The sequence below is a fragment of the Oncorhynchus tshawytscha genome, linkage group LG05 (assembly GCF_018296145.1).
Source record: "Oncorhynchus tshawytscha isolate Ot180627B linkage group LG05, Otsh_v2.0, whole genome shotgun sequence".
NCBI lineage: Eukaryota > Metazoa > Chordata > Actinopteri > Salmoniformes > Salmonidae > Oncorhynchus > Oncorhynchus tshawytscha.
This window is the reverse complement of record NC_056433.1, coordinates 19,933,032-19,958,152: the sequence shown is the minus strand read 5'-3', so window position 1 is coordinate 19,958,152 and position 25,121 is coordinate 19,933,032. Positions and strand designations below refer to the sequence as shown.

Here is a 25,121-nt window from a genome sequence, read left to right as displayed (position 1 = left end):
TTCTCCCCTAACTAAAATAACTATTTCAGAAGCAGCGATTTCTCTGTTATTTATATGCCCCACTCGTTTTTATTATTCTTGTTTTTTTCGCAAAATGTTTGGCCATATTTCATGAGTGTGCCTGTACCTCTGAATAATTAAAGGGGTGATGAAAAAAAGAGGGAGATGAAAGAGAAGGCGTGCTAAACTGACCTCTACAGAGCAGCCTTTGGCCAGGCCGGTGTAGTCGGAGCTGCTCAGCAGGTTACAGGGGGTTCTGTTAACCTCAATGTCTCTCATACAGCCAGCATACCTCTTCTTGGTAACCTCTGACCTGTAAAGAGAAGAGAGAGTTGTCTCAATTGCAATTTGGCCAGCATATATTGCATTAAAGCATCTACAATATATATATATATATATATATACACAGGTATATATAAAAACGTTTTATTTTTTTTATATATATTTAACTAGGCAAGTCAGTTAAGAACAAATTCTTATTTACAATGAGCTAAGTAAGCATACTTTTGTGAAGTAAATGCATGGTAACTTGTATGATAAAGCCAAGGTACCAGGGATGCTTTAGAGAGTAATGGGCTATGCTAAGTACATGCAAAAGGTGATACAGTAAACTTTAAACAGTACATGTATTACCTTTCTTTAATACCGTAGGAGCAAAAGATACAATATATTTGCATATTAAGACAAGAATGACACACGTAGACAGAAACTTAAAAAGTATATTTAGTTCTCCATGTGTGATTTAAAGACCTATAGAATACACCTCTCATATTGCCGAAGACTGTGAAGGTCATATCTACATAACCTATTGTTACTATTTATGTGACAGTTCCTAAAGAGTTAACACCAGAGAGGCCAGCGACAATGACACTGTGACACTGACTCAAGGTCCGGCAGCAGACAGAGGTGTTCTAATGGAAACTCAAATCTTTGTCTGTTTGTCTGTCTGTTAATCTGGCTACCTATATGCCTTGTCAACCCTCAACTTTTATGGCCAAACGTGACAATATGAGAAGAACAGGAACAAACAGTAACAGACTGTACAGTACTGAGTGTCTGAGCAAAACACGGAGCAGAGGTGTAAAGAAAAGCTATCCGAGGTGTACTTTAGTTGAAGAAAGTTCCAAATGACCATATTGGGATTTCTTACAGACCTTTACACATGTTAACCCAAGTGAGATTGATGATCAAAGGTAGTGTTCAGTATGCAGACACAGAGTTGTGTGTGTGTGTATTACTAGGCCCTACTGTGGAGGTGATTGACCTCCTAAAGAGTACAGGAAATACCTATCATTTCCAATGGTTGGCAAACCACCAAAGTAAATCCTCTCATCTTCTTTGAGGTTGAGCCAAGTGGCAGAGCCTTGAAATGACAGCACCAGCTTCTCCTCTTCATTGGAGTATATGTCCACGATGGCCACCGTAGCGGGGGTGGGAGGAAACTAACAAGGGTAAAGGTATTACTTGCTTGTTCAACAATATTCCCCATTTGGCAAATCTGACCATAATTCTATCCTCCTGATTCCTGCTTACAAGCAAAAACTAAAGCAGGAAGCACCAGTGACTCAGGTCAATAAAAAAGTGGTCAGATGAAGCAGATAGTATGCTACAGGACTGTTTTGCTAGCACAGACTGGAATATATTCCGGGATTCTTCCGATGGCATTGTGGAGTACATCACATCAGTCACTGGCATCATCAATAAGTGCATCGATGATGTCGTCCCCACAGTGAGTGTACATACATACCCCAACCAGAAGCCATGGATTACAGGCAACATCCACACTGAGCTAAAGGATAGAGCTGCCACTTTCAAGGAGCAGGACTCTAACCCGGAAACGAATAAGAAATCCCTATGCCCTCCGATGAACCATAAAACAGGCAAAGCGTCAACACAAGGCTAAGATCGAATTGTACTACACTGGTTCCGGCGCATGTCGGATGTGGCAGGGCTTGCATACTATTACAGACTACAAAGCGAAGCACAGCTGCGAGCTGCCCAGTGACACGAGCCTACCAGACGAGCTAAATTACTTCTATGCTCGCTTCGAGGAAAATAACACAGAAACATGCATGAGAGCATCAGCTGTTCCAGATGACTGTGTGATCACGCTCTCCGCACCCGATGTGAGTAAGACCTTTAAACAGGTCAACATTCACAAGGCCGCAGGGCCAGACAGATTACCAGGACGTGTACTCCGAGCATGCGCTGACCAACTGGCAAGTGGCTTCACTAACATTTTCAACCTCTCCCTGTCTGGGTCTGTACCAACATGTTTCAAGCAGACCACCATAGTGGTCTCTGTGCCCAAGAACAGTAAGGTAACCTGCCTAAATTACTACCGACCTGTAGCACTCACGTCTGTAGCCATGAAGTGCTATGATAGGCTGGTCATGGTTCACATCATCACCATTATCCCAGAAACCCTAGACCCATACCAATTTGCATACCTCCCCAACAGATCCACAGATTGCACTCCTCACTGCCCTTTCACACCTGGACAAAAGGAACACCTATGTGAGAATGCTATTCATTGACTACAGCCCAGCGTTCCCTGTTCACTCATGACTGCATGGCCAGGCATGACTCCAACACCATCATTAAGTTTGCTGATGACACAACCATGGTAGGCCTGATCACCGACAACGAGACAGCCTATAGGGAGGAGGTCAGGGCTGTAGTGACGGGGCTGTAGTGGAGCAGGTTGAGAGCTTCATGTTGCTTATTCTCCACATCACCAACGAAGTAACATTGTCCAAGCACACCAAGACAGCCGTGAAGAGGGCACGACAAAATCTATTCCCCCACAGGGAACTGAAAAGGTTTGTCATGGGTCCTCAGATCCTCAAAAAGCTCTACACATGCCTCATCTAGAGCATCCTGATAGGTTGCGTCACTGCCTGATATGGCAACTACTTGGCCTCTGACCACAAGGCACTACAGAGGGTAGTTCGTACGGCCCAGTACATCACTGGGGCCAAGCTTCCTCCCATCCAGGATCTCTATACCAGGTGGTGTCAGAGGAAGGCCCTAAAAATTGTCAAAGACTCCAGCCACCATAGTCATAGACTGTTCTCTCTGCTACCGCACGGCAAGCGGTACCGGAGCGCCAAGTCTAGGTCCAAGAGGCTTCTAAACAGCTTCTACGCCCAATCCATAAGACTCCTGAACATCTAATCAAATGGCTACCCAGACTATTTGCAATGCCCCCCTTTTACGCCGCTGCTACTCTCAGTTTATTATCTAGGCATAGTCACTTTAATAACTCTACCTACATGTACATATTACCTCAATTACCTCGACTAACTGGTGCCCCCGCACATTGACTCTGTACCGGTACCCCCTGTACATAACCTCACTATTATTATTTTACTGCTGATCTTTACTTATTTGTTACTTTCATTTCTTTGTTTTTTTGTGTTTTTCTTAAAACTGCAGTGTTGGTTAAAGGGCTTGTAAGTAATCATTTCCCTGTAAGGTCTACTACACCTGTTGTATTCGGCACATGTGACAAATAACATTTGATTTGATTTGATGAAGCTACAAAGGCTCTAGAAACATCCACTTGAGGAAAATGTTCTTTAAAATACACAGGCTCTAGAAACATCAACTTGAGGGAAATGTTCTTAAACTACAGTTTCACAGGCCGATAGGTTTGTTGTCCAGGTATGTCAATCTCATATACCGGGAGAGAGTAGTGGTTTTGACCACTTTCTACAGGACAAACAACGAAACACATAGTGAATACCATTGCATCTACCAAAATAGAAACGGGTAAAAATGTCTAAATGGCTCCGGGATAAACTACTGTATGACAAAGTGATATCAGCTACCTTCACACTGCCCAATATGCCACCGACAAACAGTTAGGCATTCTGGTCCACATCCAGGATCGTATAGCCTTCAGGGGAGGTGCCACTCTTAGAGGTGGGCACGATGCCAGCTCTGGGACCCTCCAGTGCATGGACAGAGATGGTGCCATTAATGCCATTCCTGGGACAAAAACAGAAATGATCTGACGAGAAGTCTGATTTTTGAATAAGAAACTTACCTGGCACAATCAATGCTAAAATATGAATGAATTAATAAGTAAACTGATAGACTCTCTCTCTATCCCTGTATAATCTTTGCTCTGAAAAATATCTGGTATAGAAAATTAATAACAATGGTATTCTACCGTGAGGCCTCGATGCGATGCCAGTTGCCATAGTTTATAGTCGTGTCAGGGTACTCCACGTTACCCACTCCGGAGCCCACATCCCACAGGAAGTTGACCTTGCCCTTACACATCTCAATTGCCAGGAAGTCAATCTAGAGGCAGACAGATGATGAGCCAATAAGATGCAGCACTGCAATCTCCTATCTGATAACATTACAGGTCCATTATTATTCGGTCTCTCTTGGTTGCTGTAGTGTAGTGTAGGTAGCACAGTGCAGGAGAACAGAGCAGGACACATTAGAATAAGATAATGGGGAAGAATCACAGGCAAATCAAGAGATGAACAACAGCAGTGTGATTTCCCCAGGGAAATCAGTGATGAAGACAGATGAAATAGTCCGGTTTGAACTGGCGGCTAATTGCTGTGGTTGCTGTTGCAGTATATAGAGGCAATATCACCTACTCTCTCCTGGGGATCACACAGGGAAACAAGTAACCTTTTATTATTTTCTCTCTGACTTTAAGATAATTGGTATTTATCTAGTATGTTGGGAAGTAACCACTGGTGGAATGATTTGAAATGAATTGGCCAACAACACATTACACATCCCAGAATAGAGATGAGCCAAACCTAAACACTAAATGGCCCTAATATGTTACGTTTCACACACATTATTTGTTGCCCTGAGGTTTCTCTTATTATGGTTCAGTGATTTACTGGGGGATTGTATCCACACACACACACACACACACACACACACACACACACACACACACACACACACACACACACACACACACACACACACACACACACACACACACACACACACACACACACACACACACACACACGAGGTGACTAACATCCCAGTGTGGTGATATGTCCTCTAACTCAGGTAGAAGAGTCGGTTATCAGGGGAGGTGGTCTTCACATTCACACTGATGGTGTTGTAGCGACCCTTCTTGATTTCTGGTCCATATGCACGGACACAGTCTCCCCCGGAGGACACAGACACTTTAATCTGTGGAGAGAGACATCACATGGATCACCAGGCAGAGAGCACTTAAAAAGCCCAAGGAACGCTCAGGGATCTTCTATTGGATGTGTCTATTTCCACTGAATCCGTAGATGCCTGCTATTAGTCTGTGAGGTGGACGGAAGCTGAGCTACAGCAGTGTTTGTAACGTCTGCAAAGCAATGATTGTATGCTGTAAAATCTGACCGATTTTAGCTACAAACTGTTATGTTCCCATTCTGAAAATGTTAGACTCTCAGGAACACTGATATGTTTTGCTCTACGATGCTCACAAGCTAATAGCAATGAAAAGGCCCAAGGAACACTCAGGAAAAAAACACAATTGTGTACTGACAGAAGTAAAATACAAGGTCCTTTAGAGGCAAGAGAAACAATTTGTTATTTTTGCAAAAAAACAAACAAACAAAAAAAGCCTTGACATTGATTTAATTTTTCTTTTTTGAACAGAGCCTTCACTCAAACGGCGGCAATGCATGTGAACCACAGGGTAAAGCTGGGTGGAGGGATTTACAGGGATTTACAGGTTGTCCGGTAGCTCCTGGACGGGCTTCAGTTTCTCCAGCCGTCTGTCTGCCTTGTCTTTCAGGTCCTTCACCTTGGGCCTCGCTGCATGGACTGATAGACACACACGGGCACGCACATGCGCACACACACACATGCAGAAGCAGACACACACGCAAGCACACACCCACACAGGCAGACAGAAACAAACACACAAGCACGAACAAACACACGCTGTCGTGGAAAATTGCAAGATTATGTTATAGTGCTTGTATTGCATTATAATGGTTGTTTTATTGGACAGAATAAAGTATTCTGTTAACTATTGTGTGTGTGTTCTACTGAGGATGGGCCTCTATGAGATAACACTGACAGAGGAGATTTACGATGTCTTTGGGTGATAAAACCTAAAGAGCATTCCAGATAACATAAGGTAATGTTTTTGTGCTATGAAGTACCAGGAACAAGATTAGAACCTCGTCTTAGGGACCAAACTGAATGATAATTTATAGCGAATGCTATCTGGCTAAGGGATACTCCTTTCTCATTATAAAGTCTTCCTTTGTGGACTGTTCCCGAAGGTCTGTGGTTCATCATGTAGGTTGAGAGGGGTGTATCTTGGCTTTAAAAGTACTTTTACGTTGTCACTATCAACGGTTCATTAGAAATGGTGAATCGTTGAAAGTCATTGCTAATGCAAAGCTCTTATTATTAAAGATGTAGTTCAAGTATAACTCTGACGTGTGTGAAGTTTGTAACTCTCCTCATTTGGCAATGGAGAAATTAGCCACCACAACGCACGTGAGGACACACACACACACACACACACACACACACACACACACACACACAGGGAAGAGACATCAGTCTAAAAACATCACTCTTCCTTCTTAACTACTGTAGCACGTTCACAGCCACTGCTTTCTGTGAGCCAGGCCTATTAGTCAGAGATCAGCGGAGAGATGGTGGCATCTTAATCACTTAACATCTGCTAAACACGTATACAGGTATGTGACCAATAACATCTGTTAAACACATATACAGGTATGTGACCAATAACATCTGTTAAACACATATACAGGTATGTGACCAATAACATCTGTTAAACACATATACAGGTATGTGACCAATAACATCTGTTAAACACATATACAGGTATGTGACCAATAACATCTGTTAAACACATATACAGGTATGTGACCAATAACATCTGTTAAACACATATACAGGTATGTGACCAATAACATCTGTTAAACACATATACAGGTATGTGACCAATAACATCTGTTAAACACATATACAGGTATGTGACCAATAACATCTGTTAAACACATATACAGGTATGTGACCAATAACATCTGTTAAACACATATACAGGTATGTGACCAATAACATCTGTTAAACACATATACAGGTATGTGACCAATAACATGTGATTTGATTTGAGGATGTCCCCTAATCGAATACCTACACCACTATACTACTATCCATCCGCTCTGGTCCCACATCCTGGGCTCAGCCTGATACATTTCTCCAGCAACATCAATGAGAAATATTTATAACTTCTTCCTTTAAAACAAAAGGCATTTTATAGTGTTGTTTGTGTGCTTACCATTGGGGATTGCATTCAGCTTCCCTAATGTACTGTCGAGATCTTTCAGCAAGCCCTAACATTGAGTGGCTGCTGCCAACAAACTGACTCAACTCCAGCCACTTTAATAATGGGAATTGATGGAAATTGATGTCAAATATATCACTAGCCACTTTAAACAATGCTACTTAATATAATGTTTAAATACCCTACATTATTCATCATATATGTATATAGTGTACTCTATATCATCTACTGCAGCTTTATGTAATACATGTATCACTAGCCATTTTAAACCATGCCACTTTGTTTACATACCCTACTGTCACACCCTGACCATAGTTTGCTTTGTGTGTTTCTATGTTTTGTTTGGTCAGGGTGTGATCTGAGTGGGCATTCTATGTTACATGTCTAGTTTGTCTATTTCTATGTTTGGCCTGATATGGTTCTCAATCAGAGGCAGGTGTTAGTCATTGTCTCTGATTGGGAACCATATTTAGGTAGCCTGTTTGGTGTTGGGTTTTGTGGGTGATTGTTTCTGTCTCTGTGTTTGCACCAGATAGGGCTGTTTTTGGTTGTTCAAATTTCTTGTTTTGTTAGTCTATTCATGTATAGTATCTTTATTAAAGAACCATGAATAACCACCACGCTGCGTTTTGGTCCACCTCTCCTTCATCGCAAGAAAACCATTACACCTACATTACTCATCTCATATGTATATACTGCACTCGATACCATCTACTGCATCTTGCCTATGCCGTTCTGTACCATCACTCATTCATATCTTTATGTTAATATTCTTTATCCCTTTACACTTGTGTGTATAAGGTAGTAGTTTTGGAATTGTTAGGTTAGATTACTCGTTGGTTATTACTGTATTGTCGGAACAAGAAGCACAAGCATTTCGCTACACTTGCATTAACATCTGCTAACCATGTGAATGTGACCAATAAATTAGATTTGATTTGATTCTTCAAGCCACCAGCTGTCACCCGGGCCTGGAGACTGCCCACACTCTCTGCGGTCTCTGAACAAAGACCGCACCCTCTGCTTGTTTAGCAAACAGTCCTCAGAAAACACAGTTCTTTGAAATATTTCTGCCGTTTATCATCACAGTTGGTGGGTGTTGTATGGGGGGGGACTGAGTTTACCGTTCACATTGCTCCTTAACTTACTGGCTTCATTCCACAGTTGAATGCTCCTCTGAACAGAGTTCTTGGCGTTATTCTTCAAAGAGCCTTTAGGTCCTGAGGCCTGTGTGTGTGCGTGTGTGTGCACCAAGAATGTAAGTGTGATTATCAGAATAATGCATTCAACAGTGACGGAAGAAACATACAGTGGTACTACGTCCATACTAACATACAGTGGTACTACGTCCATACAAACATACAGTGGTACTACGTCCATACAAACATACAGTGGTACTACGTCCATACAAACATAGTGGTACTACGTCCATACAAACATACAGTGGTACTACGTACATACAAACATACAGTGGTACTACGTCCATACTAACACTCAGTGGTACTACGTCCATACAAACATACAGTGGTACTACGTCCATACAAACATACAGTGGTACTACGTCCATACAAACATAGTGGTACTACATCCATACTAACATACAGTGGTACTACATCCATACTAACATACAGTGGTACTGCATCCATACAAACATACAGTGGTACTACGTCCATACTAACATACAGTGGTACTACATCCATACAAACATACAGTGGTACTACGTCCATACAAACATACAGTGGTACTACGTCCATACAAACATACAGTGGTACTACGTCCATACAAACATACAGTGGTACTACGTCCATACAAACATACAGTGGTACTACGTCCATACAAACATACAGTGGTACTACGTCCATACTAACATACAGTGGTACTACGTCCATACAAACATAGTGGTACTACGTCCATACAAATATACAGTGGTACTACGTCCATACAAACATACAGTGGTACTACGTCCATACAAATATACAGTGGTACTACGTCCATACAAACATACAGTGGTACTACGTCCATACAAACATACAGTGGTACTACGTCCATACAAACATACAGTGGTACTACGTCCATACAAACATACAGTGGTACTACGTCTATACAAACATAGTGGTACTACGTCCATACAAATATACAGTTGTACTACGTCCATACAAACATACAGTGGTACTACGTCCATACAAATATACAGTGGTACTACGTCCATACAAACATACAGTGGTACTACGTCCATACAAACATACAGTGGTACTATGTACATACAAACATACAGTGGTACTACGTACATACAAACATACAGTGGTACTACGTCCATACGAACATGCAGTGGTACTACGTCCATACTAACATACAGTGGTACTACGTCCATACAAACATACAGTGGTACTACGTCCATACAAACATACAGTGGTACTATGTACATACAAATATACAGTGGTACTACGTCCATACTAACATACAGTGGTACTACGTACATACAAACATACAGTGGTACTACGTCCATACAAACATACAGTGGTACTACGTCCATACATACATACAGTGGTACTACGTACATACAAACATACAGTGGTACTACGTACATACAAACATACAGTGGTACTACGTCCATACAAACATGCAGTGGTACTACATCCATACTAACATACAGTGGTACTACGTCCATACAAACATACAGTGGTACTACGTCCATACAAACATACAGTGGTACTATGTACATACAAATATACAGTGGTACTACGTCCATACAAACATACAGTGGTACTATGTACATACAAATATACAGTGGTACTACGTACATACAAACAAACATACATACTATGTACCCCTGGGTACTACACAATGTACAAACAGGACAAATGCTGATTAATATTCCTCATAGAGAGAACCCCAGGTAAATACGGCTCTGTTTCTTAGAGTATTCATCATAACTGAATATATTAAAGTACATCAATTAATAAAAAAATAGCAACACAGTTTGGGAAACGACCGTAGTCTTTTTCAACATTGTATTACAGTTTTTTCCAACTGCTTACACAAGTTTTCAAAACTTTCACCTTTTTTTCAAAACTCTACACACAATTCTCAAAACTGCACACACAAAATGCAAAATGCCTCACATCTCCTTCAAAATGTAACACTGCATTCAAAATGACATAAACACATGTCGGAATGAAGCATTTGCATCAAATGGCAAACACTGCTTTCATAATAGTATATTTTTGGATATACCATGTAAACACTGTTGTTCTAAATCTAAAGCTCTTTGGTCTTTCATAGGCTTATATCTACATTTCAATACAATGTTCTACAGTGAAAGTAATCTGCTGAGAGGGGTAACAAGTACACTGTAAACACCAATGCAATGTAGAAACAGAACATATTTATTAGGCCAAACATTACTGTTGTATACAGTAGCATACAACAAAACCATAAACATATGTAAACCAAAAGTATATTCTTTAGAATACAGTAAAGAACACAATTTGTGTGTGTGGGGTCCCGGGGGGTCAGTTCAGGAATTGGTAGGGGGGGAATCACCAGTGCTAAGCTACGCTTCATCTCTTCTCCGGCCTGGGTCTGGCCACAATACTTCGTCCACATCACAGGATACGTTTTCTCTTGCCAAACATCGAGGGAAGTATCTCCTAGCATGACGTATCCAACCTTGGACAGAGGCAACCTCTATGTCCCCACATAGAGGGAAGTATCCCCTAGCATGGCGTATCCAACCTTGGACAGAGGCAACCTCTATGTCCCCACATAGACCATATTTATAATTGCAGTCTCTTGTTCATCTGTAAACAAGTGTCCTCGTCCTCCATGATGTCTTTGCCTTTCCACTCTGTACAGAACTCAAACACAGTATGTGTTCAGCATAGGAACTGTACAACTGTACAAAAAAATGTGGTACAGCATGATAACCAACTTCATTCATTCAATGCAGTGCAGTAAATGGATGGCTTAGAGTTACAAATGTTTATGCAATACTATGCAGTCATACGTATTTTACAGTACATTACTGTAATGCTAAAATAGTCATTAGATAGTTGCATACCTGTTCTCATTTCTGAAGGTTCGAATTATGGACGCCACTGTAAATCGACTCAAATTGGGCTGGACTCTCAGTCCAGCCTCTCTCATGGTCAAACCGTGGTTGATCACATGATCAACAAGTTTTGCCCTAATCTCATTAGAGATGGCTCTCATTCCTTCTCTTCTTTGCCCTCGTCCTCTTCCTCTCCCTCCTAATCCTCTTGCTCTCTGTCCATTGTTGGCATCCATTGTTCAAAACAGGTAATCTAACCTTTGACCTATTTATAGGCCTATACTACAGTAAAGCAGTGATTGGTTAGTGATCAGTTAAGCTATTAGTGTTTGCACATGTGAGGAGTGTGTGTGTGACCTGGTGAATAAGTGTAGCATTTTGATTGGTTGTGTTTGGAAAAGGAAAGCAAGTCACTTCCTGTTCGATTTTTGTGTTTTAGGTAGATAATTGTGTGTAGTGTTTTGAAAAAAGTGTTTTATGCAATTGACAACTGAGTCAAACGCTGAGAAATAGCTTATGGTTTTGGATATTTGGTGTGTAGATTTGCACTTTGAGTGAGAGGTTTCAAAAATCGTGTGACATGAAAAGATTTTGTGTGTAAGCAGTTGGAAAAAACTGTAATAATGTGTGGAGTATAAAGCTGTGTTTTTGAACAGAGGACACACGGGCTGAGGAGATTTTCCACAGAGGGGACCAACGTTCCCACTCAGACTTCTGAGCCTCTCCCTCTCTCCTTTAGAGAGAAGAAGAGAAGAAGAAAGAGGGGGAAAAGGTTTCTCTTCACCTCCGCTGGCTCCTGCTGCAGGAGGGCGAGTCACGATAATAAGGACGACAGCGCTGGGACTTTGATCTCTACAGCGTGACAAATGGAAGTGAATAAGGAAATGCAAAAACGTTTGAACGCCAAATCTCTGCTGCTCAGCACATTAGAGACAGAGGTCCTCTTTGAATCAACGCACACACAGGGTAAAGGTGTGATGTGTGTGCATGCACTCACCAGCTGAAGGGCCTCTGTCCCGTGTGCCCTGGCCTGCTTTGCCTCTTTATCCACCTCCTCGATGAAGTTGTCTAGTCCCGTTGAATGCTGCCGTGGCATTTTATTTGACCTTTATTTAACCAGGCAAGTCACTTAAGAACAAATTCTTATTTTCAATGACAGCCTAGGAACAGTGGGTTAACTGCCTGTTCAGGGGCAGAACAACAGATTTGTACCTTGTCAGCTCGGGGATTTGAACTTGCAACCTTTCGGTTAGTAGTCCAACACTCTAAACACTAGGCTACCCTGCCGCCCCGATTATAACAGAGGTACAGCAAACAAAAGTACTACACGTCTGATGTATGTGTGTCTGTCTGTGTGTCTGTCTGCCTGTCCCGTACCTTTCCAGGATGCCAGGGGACTCGTTGAGTTGGGCAGCATGGTTCTCAGCGTCCTGCAGCAGATCAGTCAGGGTGTTGTCACTCGGGCCCTTAGTCAGACGAGTCACCCTGTAGTCCAGGTGCTCATGCAGAAGCCCAGCTCACGCTCCATCTCCTCCAGATCCTACACAGAAGAGAGAGAAAGAAGAAGAGAAAGAGAGAGACAGACAGACAGAAAGACAAATAGAGCAGGAGAGCAACACAGACAGACAGAAAAACTAACAGAAAGAGAGAGAAAGAAAGAGGGAGAGAGACGAAGCTGAACCCCTGGCTTGATGCAGGTGGTACATATGTACAAATAAAGGCCCGGTCGGGAAAAGGTCAAGTCCAATAGTGCTCCAGGCAACATCTGTCTGACATCATGAAAGCATTCCAACAGAGTAAAAGTGTGTCTTCCTCTCCCAATGACGGGGGCTTGACAGGCCTGAGTTTAAGATGTGTGTGTGTGTGTGTGTGGTGTCTAGAGACTACCTCAATCTCCTGATTGATGTTGTCTGAGAGCCCGTTGGCTTCAGCCAGAATGCGCTCTCTGTCTTCCAGCAAGTCTTCAGTTCCTTTCTTCACTGAGCTCAAAGAATCCCTCTGTCTCTGCAAGCAGACCAGAGAACACAATCAGCCCAACTAACTTTACAGAAACTACAACACAAAACGGTGTATATACCATAACTGTGAATAGACACCACTACCCATTATCAAAAGGGTGAAATGGGAGGTGTGTGTGTGTGTGTGTGTGTGTGTGTACAAGCTGCCTACCTCCAGGAGAGTGAGGTTGCACTGGTTCTGTCCAGACAGGGCCCCAGCCTCCCTGCTCTTCCCCTGGGCATCCTTCAGCAGGGCCTGGGCCTCGAACAGCTTGGCCAGGTGGTCACCCTTCTCTGTCACCTCGGCCTTCAGGTCCTCCGTAGCCTGGTGGGGGTCCCCAAAGAGAAGCTTCACCTTTTGGTACAGGGCCTCTGCAAGTCTGGGGAGCGAGTGTGGAGGGTGGAATGAGAAGGAGGGGAGAGAGGGAGAGAGAAAGAGAGAGGGAAGAAGAGAGGGAAAGAGAATGGGGCGGAGAAAAAGAGAGAGATAAAGACAGAGCGATGGGGAAAGAGAAAGGGGAAGATCAGAGTACTGTATAGCGTGAGGAGGAGAGGAACTTTGTTCTTTCTCTCTCCTTTCTTTCTTCTTCTCCTTCATTTGTGGATCAGACCAGCCACTAGATGTCCCTCTTTCTTTTTGCATGACTCATCCAGGCCTCAGCCAGAAGGAAACATGAGTAAACTGGTTTGATTAGAATTAATAATGTTCCTCACACACACACACCTCAGGCAACTTTTAATTAGCTCATTAAGGTTTCACATAAGAAAAGTAAACTTCCTTCATTCAGTTGAGATTTGCTTGGCCGCAAAATTATTTGTATAATATTTTAAAAAACAGTGAATCAATAAATATGCAAATTAAAAAATTACTACAGTACACAAATATGTTTTTAAATAGATCACCTCTTTGTTTACTATATGACGGCATTAATTTAGCTGTGATTACAGTGGCCCAGGCAAAGCAGGGGATACCTTCCTAAAAATATGAGGTGAGTGGTGTGACCTGTGTGCTGCATATGTGGTGTGACCTGTGTCCTGCAGTGGAGGCTGCTGAGGTGAGGACGGCTCATAATAATGTCTGGAACGGAGCAAATGGAATGGCATCAAACACGTATAAACTATGTTTGATACCATTACACTAATTCCTCTCCAGCCATTACCACGAGCCCGTCCTCCCCAATTAAGGTGCCACCAACCTCCTGTGGTGTGCTGCTATGCTTGGATACACTAGTCCCATCCCTGTGTGAACCATAATAGACTGACATTATAGTCTGTGATCTGATGTTGACTAGAGGTTGGTATCTGAGGTTGACCAGTCAGGCCTTACCCCAGCTCCTCCTCTGAGATGTGGTTCTTCCTCCCAGCTGGTGTTTGGGGAGCTCGGCTACCATGGTCTCAATCTCCTGGTGCATCTCATTCAGGCTCTTCTCTGGAGCTCCATTCCTTCCCAGAGTCTCATTCAGCTCTTTAGCCTTGACTTTCAGAGCTGGAGGATAGAGGACATTGTAAGTTTTACACGAACGCAGGAACACGCACACACACTGCCTTAAGGCACAATTTTCTATCTCCTGACACTCTGTCCTACACTGTCACCTCTAGCTGAAAGGCTGAGAACAGAATGTGTTATAAATCAAACAGTGTTTGATACATGTCTCCTCTCATCAAAACCCAGGTTTTTATCCTGCTGCTGCCATGATGACCATTAGAGACAGAGAGAGAGAGAGGTGGAGAGAGAGAGAGAGCGAGAGAGGAGAGAGGAAAGAGAGAGCAAGAGAGAGAGGAGAGAGGAAATTGCGAGAGAGAGGGAGAGAGAGAGAGAGAGAGAGAGAGAGAGAGAGAGAGAGAGAGAGAGAGAGAGAGAGGGGAGCGAGAGAGAGAGAGGGGAGAGGGGAGAGGGGAGAGAGAGAGAGGGAGAGAGAGAGAGAGAGGGAGAGAGAGAGAGAGAGGGAGAGAGAGAAAGGATCTGAGAGGGCTGTGCGTCTGTTTGCTATGCTGCTAACGTCAAAAAAACATGCCAAATCCACACTGGCCTCTAAACCACCCAAGGGCCAGTTAGTTAGTACAGGAAGTGTGTATTACTACACTACACTAGACGCCATCATCAGCAAAGAGCTCATCTTCGTATGTGTGTTATTTGCGTACAGCCAAGCCTTTGTGTGTGTGCTCGTAGAGCACAGAGGGATGAGCTACAGAAGCAGCTAGCGAGGGCCCAGATTAGATGAGTTGCTCAAAGCAAGGCAGAACAAAGTGGATCACAACAAAAGCACTTTTTACTTTCCATTCAATGGCGATGGAGGCTTCTTATAAGTTGATTCAAAGACATTCAAATTCTGTTTGGCAGACCAATGTACTGTAATCAAATGAATGTGGTCTTTGAAATCTAAACCCAATCAGTTCAAAAGAAACGGAGAGAGAAGTTGCTCCAATTGGGTTCTAATTTAAATATAAATCATCAAATTGAAAATGAGGCTTAATTGGATGCATTCCCTACATTCCTGAACAGTTCAAACGTAAACACTTAATGTGATTACAAAGACAAAATATATACCTATTAAAGTACTCCGGCACGGAATAATTACATAGCATGTTTCAAAGGCAATTAAACACTTAAATGTTTGGTGGATTGCATAATCAGATTGTCTCCTTTACGAATACATCAGCATGAAAAAACAGTCCAATCTCCTCCTTAATGCTTTTACAAGAAACTCTATGTGATCATGAATCTCTGCGAGGAAGTCAAGGGAGACATGCTCTGTGCATCCCACTTTGAGTGTGTTCTTTTTTGGAAATATTTCAGAAAATACAATTTTTATGTAAATGAGGATGGCATCACTGAAGTCAGTCATTGCCTACAATCAGTAGACATTTAAATAGCCCATTTGAACAAGTCCAATCCTCTAATGGGTTAGAGACTGTGATTGAGGTTCAGTGAAAGTTTGTGTGTGTGTTTGCATTCCTTTGACAGTGTGTGTGTTTGTGTGTGCATGTGGTTTTTGTGTACATTCCTTTGAATGTGTGTGCATGTGTGTCTGTGTATCTGCTCATGCGGGTGTCTGTGCCGTATGCTTCTGGCAGTGCGAGTCCCACCTGCTGTAGCATGTATAGTTGAAGTTGGTTTACATACACTTAGGTTGGAGTCATTCCACAAATTTCCGGTTAACAAACTATAGATTAGGTAAGTCGGTTAGGACATCTACTTTGTACATGACACAAGTCATTCTTCCAACAATTGTTTACAGACAGATTATTTCACTTAGAATTCACTGTATCACAATTCCAGTGGGTCAGAAGTTTATATACACTAAGTTGACTGTGCCTTGAAACAGCTTGGAAAATTCCAGAAAAGGATGCCATGGCTTTAGAAGCTTCTGATAGGCTAATTGACATCATTTGAGTCAATAGGAGGTGTACCTGTGGATGTATTTCAAGGCCTACCTTCAAACTCAGTCCCTCTTTGCTTAACGTCATGGGAAAATCAAAAGATGTCAGCCAAGACTTCAGAAAAAACTTGTAGACCTCCACAAGTCTGGTTCATCCTTGGGAGCAATTTCCAAATGCCTGAAGGTACCATGTTCATCTGTACAAACAATTGTACGCAACTATAAACACCATGTGACCACGCAGCCGTCATACCGCTCAGGAAGGAGACGGGTTCTGTCTCCTAGAGATGAAGATACTTTGGTGTGAAAAGTACAAATCAATTCCAGAACAACAGTAAAGGACCTTGTGAAGATTCTGGAGGAAACAGGTACAAAAGTATCTATATTCACAGTAAAACAAGTCCTATATCGACATAACCTGAAAGGCCGCTCAGCAAGGAAGAAGCCACTGCTCCAAAACCGCCATAGATAAACCAGACTACAGTTTGCAACTGTAAATGGGGACAAAGATCGTACTTTTTGGAGAAATGTCCTCTGGTCTGACGAAACAAAATTAGAGCTGTTTGGCCATAACGACCATCGTTATGTTTGGAGGAAAAGTGAGGACGCTTGCAAGCCAAAGCACGGGGGTGGCAGCATCATGTTGTGGGGGTGCTTTGCTGCAGGAGGGACTGGTGCACTTCACCGAATAGGTAGCATCATGAGAAAGAAAAACGATGTGGATATATTGAAGCAATATCTGAAGACATCAGTCACGAAGTTAAAGTTTGGTCGCAAATGTATCTTCCAAATGGACAATGACCCCAAGCATACCTCCAAAGTTGTGGCAAAATGGCTTCAGGACAACAACGTCAAGGTATTGGAGTGGCCATCACAAAGCCCTGACCTCAATCCTATAGAACATTTGTGGGCAGAACTGAAAAAGCGTGTGCGAGAAAGGAGGCCTACAAACCTGACTCAGTTACACCAGCTCTGTCAGGAGAAATGAGCCAAAATTCACCCAACTTATTGTGGGAAGCTTGTGGGAGGCTAACCAAAATGTTTGACCCAAGTTAAACAATTTAGAGGCAATGCTACCAAATACTAATTGAGGGTATGTAAACGTCTGACCCACTGGGAATGTGGTGAAAGAAATCAAAGCTGAAATAAATCATTCTCTCTGCTATTATTCTGACATTTCACATTCTTAAAATAAAGTGGTGATCCTAACTGACCTAAGACAGGGCATTTTTACTAGGATTATGAAAATTGTGGAATTGTGAAAAACTGAGTTTAAATGTATTTGGCTAAGGTGTATGTAAACGTCTGACCTCAACTGTAATAGGGATGGTGCATGCTGGGTGAGAAAGGTTCCCTGCTGACACTAATCATGTCACCCACGGTGAGGAGCCACAACATGCCAGCCCACTCTGATTGTACCGCCTTCTCTAGAACCCATCCTCCATCCCTATTAATTAGGCCTTTACATGGCAACACCGCTCCAGCGCTCTACACCGACCAGGCCCTTTATTAACAGAATCCTCTTCCAATTTCAACCCAGTAGAAAATGTTACAAAACAATGGTGTCTAATCACAGAGCAGAGGACACAGCACTGAGCCCAGACACTGATTTCCACAACATCCTGACGCTCTGGCCTTTACGACACTGAATCAGTGCTCTGCAGCAGTACAGCAGGAATGTCATTTAGATGTGCTAGTTTATGGGAGAATCGTATGTTATATGAATGTAGACAAATGTACTGTACCTTCTGCAGCCAGTAGGTTGTTCTTGAAGAATAGTTCCAGGTCTTTGGCTCTTTTGTGGATTCTCTCAGCATCGTTGTCTGTTTGCTCGCCGTCTGCCGACACTTTGGTCACCTGGGAGAGAACACACACACATTCAATCAGTTGGATGGACAAACCAATCCAGGATGGGCCAGTGTTCAGAGTGTTTATTCAAGATGCACAATTCCCACTGGGCACACGCTGGTTGAATCAACTTTTGTTATATTGTCAGTTCAATGAAATGACGTTGAACCAACATGGAATAGAAGTTAAATTGTGTTCATACCGTTGTTACTTTCTGTTGTTATCATCTATGCATATTCACTTTAATAACTCTACCTACATGTACATATTACCTCAACTAACCGGTGCTCTGCACATGGACTCTGTACCTGTACTCCCCTGTATATAGTCTCGCTATTGTTATTTTACTGCAGCTCTTTAATTACTTGTTTATTTTTATTTCTTATTCTTAACCATATTTCTTTTAAACTGCATTGTTGATTAGGGGCTCGTAAGTAAGCTTTTCACTGTAAGGTCTACACCTTTTGTATTCGGCGCATGTGACTATTACAACTTGATGTTATTTTATTTGAAATTGTGCCTAGTGTGTTAACTGCATGTTTCCAATCCGGAATCCTGTGGCCCCCAATGGTATAAGGGACAGCCTCAGGGTGACTGGTCTAAACAATCTATTTCAGAACCAGCAGTCAGAGTTGATTTAGACCATTCATAAATGCTAAATCAAGGTCAATAGCTAAGTACTGTTCCTGACTGTGTGTTCGAATCAAAAGAGACAACCTAGTACATACACAAAGAACCAATGTCAATGAAAATATATGGATTTCTTACAATAACCAAGGCTCCAAAAGAAAATATACATATTTGTTCTGCAGCAAGGAACAAAACAACAAGGTCAGGATTATAGAATGAGTGAATCACAAAATGGACTAGCTGTGCTTACGTAACAGACTAGGACTAAACCAAACAACCTAACAGAGAGGTCTTGATTAAATGTCAATGTCAGAATGTGTTTTCTTGTCAGAGAAATGCGAAGTAAAGATGTCTTTTAGACAGTGGGTTGTTTTGGTAACAGAGCTCTATCCAAAGATCTTTCTGCAACAGAACATTCTACCGTACCAGTCAAAAGTTTGGACACACCTACTCATTCCAGGGTTTTTCTTTATTATTACTATTTTCTACATTTGTTTTATTTAACTAGGCAAGTCAGTTAAGAACAAATTCTTATTTTCAATGATGGCCTAGGAACAGTGGATTAACTGCCTGTTCAGGGGCAGAACAACAGATTTGTACCTTGTCAGCTCAGGGGTTTGAACTTGCAACTTTCCAGTTACTAGTTCAACGCTCTAACCACTAGGCTACCCTGCCGCCCCAATTATTGTACATTCTACATTGTATTCTACATTGTAGAATAATAGTGAAGACTTCAAAACTATGAAATAACACATATGGAATCACGTAGTAACCAAAAAAGTGTTAAACAAATCAAAATATATTTTATATTTGAAATTCTTCAAAGTAGCCACCCTTTGCCTTGATGACAGCTTTGCACACTTTTGGCATTCTCTCAACCAGCTTCATGAAGTAGATACCTGGAATACATTTCATTAACAAGTATGCCTTGTTAAAAGTTAATTTGTGGAATTTCTTTCCTTCTTGATGTGTTTGAGCCAATCAGTTGTGTTGTGACAAGGTAGGGGTGGTATACAGAAGATAGTTCTATTTGGTAAAAAACAAAACAAGTCCATATTATGGCAAGAACAGCTCAAAGAAAGCAAAGAGAAACGACAGTCCATTATTACTTTAAGACATGAAGGTCAGTCAAAACGGAACATTTCAAGAACTTTTAAAGTTTCTTCAAGTGCAGTCGCAAAACCCTCAAGCGCCTTGATGATACTGGCTCTCATGAGGACCACCACAGGAAAGGAAGACCCAGAGTTACCTCTGCTGCAGAGGATAAGTTCATTAGAGTTAACTGCACCTCAGATTGCTGCCAAAATAAATAAATGCTTCATAGAGTTCAAGTAAAAGACACATCTCAAAATCAACTGTTTAGAGGAGACTGCGTGAATCAGGCCTTCATGGTCGAATTGCTGTAAAGAAACCACTACTAAAGGACACCAATAAGAAGAGACCTGCTTGGGCCAAGAAACACAACTAATGGACATTAGACCGGTGGAAATCTGTTCTTTGGTCTAATGAGTCCAAATTTTAGATTTTTGGTTCCAACCACCATGTCTTTGTGAGATACAGAGTAGGTGAACGAATGATCTCTGCATGTGTGGTTCCCACCGTGGAGCATGGAGGAGGAGGTATGATGGTGTGGGGCTGCTTTGCTGGTGACACTGTCAGTGATTTATTTAAAATTCAAGGCACATTTAACCAGCATGGCTACCACAGCATTCTACAGCGATACACCATCCCATCTGGTTTGCGCTTATTGGGACTATCATTTGTTTTTAACAGGCCAATAACCCAAAACACACCTCCAGGCTGTGCAAGGGCTATTTAACCAGTAGGTTGTCACCAGGCTGCCTAGGTTACTGCCGGCCAGCTGCAGGCGCCTCTCCAGCGAATTATGTGGCGAGAGCATGTGCTGTGGGGGAGACACACACACATACACACACAGAGGGGAGAGAGTCAGAGTGGGGTACTGTGCCGAAAGGTCATCTACCATTAAATCACCACAGTTCTGGCAGGCGAGGTGTGTGTGAGCAGACCCTCGATTCCCTGTATTTAACTTTGCACCCCAGCCCAATTCATCAGTGTTATGCCAGTAGGCCCCCTGCCATATATCTCCTCACAGACTTACAAACAGCAGAGCACCAGAGACTGCATAAGGGCATCAAGCTCAGTGGACTCTAAAAGCCCAGCCTGAGCCAATGATCTGGCTTTCCACAAGAGGGGAGCAATCAAGTGATATCTTCATTGGCCCCCCTCAGGATGCCCTTTAGTAATAATCTGCATCTTTGTTGTGTCTTATATCTCCAGTTCCATCTCCTCTGCTTTCCGAGGATTTGGGGAAAATTCCCCCTTGTTATCAAAACCGCTTGTTATCAACAAGTTTAAAGGCTGCTGTGTGTGTAATATATCACTGCTACAGATTCTGGTGATTGCGTCTTTGTTCTTGCATGAGAGGGAGAGGTGGCTAAACGGAGTGGAGCTATGGTGTCGTCTGGAGTGGATTTGAGGAGTGTTTGAAGCCGCAGTGTGTGACGGGCTCTACGTCTCCCACAGAGACACTAACAGCTGAGAGATATTAACACAGCACCTTGTCCAGGTGGGTAACTTAATCACGACTGATTCTGTTCATCTTAGCAAAATCCAAGTTATTTTTTTATATATCAGCTTAGAATCTTTATCTTTAAAATCGATTAATCATATAATTGTTTTATACAGAAATAATGTAGTACTCTCTTTGGAGAGAACACAAAGGGAAGTGTTTGGGTGCCTTCCATTCACCTTGAGTTACTCTGTCATGTTCTTAAACTGGTAGAGGACCTTGTATGGCAGTGGTAGAGGGGTGGTGAGGTTGATACTGATGATAATATGATGCAATCTTTGCATATTACTAATGAAGGGCCCAGAACAGTCGTCATCACATGCTATAACACACACACACACACACACACACACACACACACACACACACACACACACACACACACACACACACACACACACACACACACACACACACACACATACACACCACCCTACTGGGGGTCAAGGGGTCAACCCCAAGGGCATGGGAGTGCTAATGATAGCTTGTTGCCTGGCAACATCTCTACCAGGGGGGCATTACTGTATTTACAAAGGCGACTGTGTTGCCACCCGAGGAGGGGGCACAGCCTGAGAGAAGTGCTTTTCAATGTGAGGGACATGGTGGAACGGGTTGAGCCCCAGCTTCTTCCTCCTTCACCTTGTTAAGTTTAGTTTCATACCATTCCCCCACACACACCAGTGCTCCCTCAAAAGACACAATCGCTCTTTGGAAACACTTCAAGATAGCCGTCCTTGGTCCTCTACTCTTTAGGCTTTGGAGAATCCTGGAGTTTTTTGGCTGTTTTGAGATTAAACAGGAGCGGCACCGGGTGAAGGGATCTCAAGCGTGAAATTTAACATAGAGTGTGAAACGGCTTTTGGCAGCCCATTATGAGTGTTCAACATGCCACAAGCAATAGGAAAGCAAAACACACACTTGCGGGAACACTACACACACACACACACACACAAAACAAACCATGTGTAGACTTGTCATGTCCTTCCAGTTTCTCCTGAATAAATGAACATGTTTTTTACAGACCCACTGTTACAGAGGAAGGCCTGACAATCCACACAGAAAGAGGGCACACATCCTGCGTGTCTTTTCCGGTGTCGTTTTCATTAGTCGGATTACTCCAAAAAGAAAATATTTCGTAACAAAAACTAGAGTTTCTATTGGACGAATAGGTCCCTCCGGATTTTGTTCCGTTTGCTTCCTGGAGTAAACGGTATACGGGTTATTTTTGCATCAGACTAAATGTTTTGCTACGGAATCCGACTAATGAATACACCCCAGGTTGAGAATCCTAAAGTGGAGGAAGAATGGCGCCAAGCAAGCTCAAACCTGCATCTCTCGAATATAAACCTACGTCTTCCAAATATAAACTTGGTCCTCGCAAATATAAAAAAACGACTGATTCTGAGTACTTTTTTCCTCTTGTTAATAGTGACCATGGAGGGATTGACACGGAGTTTGAAGGAGTTGAAGTGAATGAGGATGAAGTATTAAATTAAGGAGCGGCTTCGGTGTGAGAAGACCTGTCCACGATGATTTTTTGTTGATTGAAGTACGGATGAAGGTAAAAAAAAAGAAGTAAATCATGGAGTTGTCTGATGTTTTGTTTTGGAGTTTCTCCCTTCTCGGGCAATGTTATCATATGTTAGCAACACAGTTAAAGTATTCATGCCTACTGTGCTGCAAGGATTTCACTGCCAGATATTTGATCATGAAGCATCAGTTTGTAGGAAGGAGCAGCCTAGATGTGCCAGATGTGAGGGTTTTCATTATGTGGAGACATGCCTGGAGGACAAACCCAGTCAGTGTAGTAACTCCAAAGGTAATCATGAAGCCAGGTCTTCAGAGTGCCGGTAAAAGGGAAACAGATACAGGTAACTAAAGTCAGAATAGGACAGGGTGTTACATTAGGTATGCAGTGCAGTGAAAAGGGTTGTGGAGGACCGGGAGGTAATGCTCTCCCCGCCACTGTTACAGAAGGACTAACGGAAACAGTGAATGTTCCCATTATAACTTGTGGTCCCCAGAAAATGTGCTTTGACAAATGAAGATTCCTGGCTTCATCACGATGGTTGTGAATTGTGCTGTGCAAGTAGAACACAGGCCACAGAAATGGCACAACAATTGGCATTGTTGTGAAAGCAGCTGACATTTTTATGGAAGTTCGAGACATATCTGTGAACCTACAGGGAATGTTGCCAGTAGAAGTGCCGGTCTCCCAGGCCCGAGGAAGGATTAATCCCACCGGATCTATCTGTATTATGGATAGTGGGATAGGGCTGGGTGCTGATTATGTAGTTTAGGGTGGGTTTTTAGGTTTTTTAGTTTCTTCCAATATATATTTTTGTTCATCTGAGTGAGTCTTGCACTCATACAGTACCTTTGAGAGGCATCAATACACTTAAAAATCCACTAGAAGAAGAAGACTACTTTCACCCACTATTGCGCCGCCGCCCTAACAAGCAGCACACTTTTTGTGGCTTGCCTTGCACCAATCAAGGAAGGGAATGAGGCCTACCTAGCTAGCTAATTTCCCGCCGTTTGACGATGAACTCTTCACGACAAATTACGGTAATATATTGTTCAGTAAAATGTTGCCATTAAAAATGATTTATTTATTTTTCTCACCAATTTCAATCTTGACTCATCGCTGCAACTGCCCGAAGGGTAGGCGAAGGTCGAGTCATGCATCCTCTGAAACATGACCCATCAAACTGTGCTTCTTAACACCCACCCCTTGACCTGGAAGCCAGCCGCACAAACAGCGTTCAACTGACGATCGAGGTCAGCCTGCAGGCGCCTGCCCGCCACAAGAGAGCGATGAGCTAAGTAAAGCCCCCCCAGCCAAACCCTCCCCTAACCCGGACGACGCTGGGCCAATTGTGCGCTGCCCTAGGTTCTCCCGATCACGGCCGGTTGTGACACTCGGGTGGCCTGCCATTACATTTGGATAAACGGAAGGAGTTCCTGAGCAGCAATGTCGATTATCGACTTTAGTTATAGTCCAAGAGTGTTGTTGTGGAGCACCATACAATCTGCATTCACCTCCAAAAGATGAGGCATGATCATTGAGGTATAAAAGAACTGGAGACTGCTTCCAAGATGGATGCCCGTTGTTTTTTAATGTAATCTACTCACGTTCACATACTCAGTTTCGTGGTCGCTGCCATCTGCTTTACAGAGCCGATAATGCCTGCGCACTAGCGCTCAGTGAGCACTGTAGCAAGTGCGAGCAGCGATGACATCATCACGTCATCCAGAAGCATGACAGACATTGGATGAATACTACATGTTCATATCTTCGGCTGTG

The 25,121-nt window shown here is 42.7% G+C and overlaps 1 pseudogene; it reads right to left on the bottom strand.

Moving 5' to 3' along the window:
* LOC112250116 overlaps nt 1-25,121 on the bottom strand; it is a 148,939-nt pseudogene that overhangs the window by 8,281 nt on the left and 115,537 nt on the right.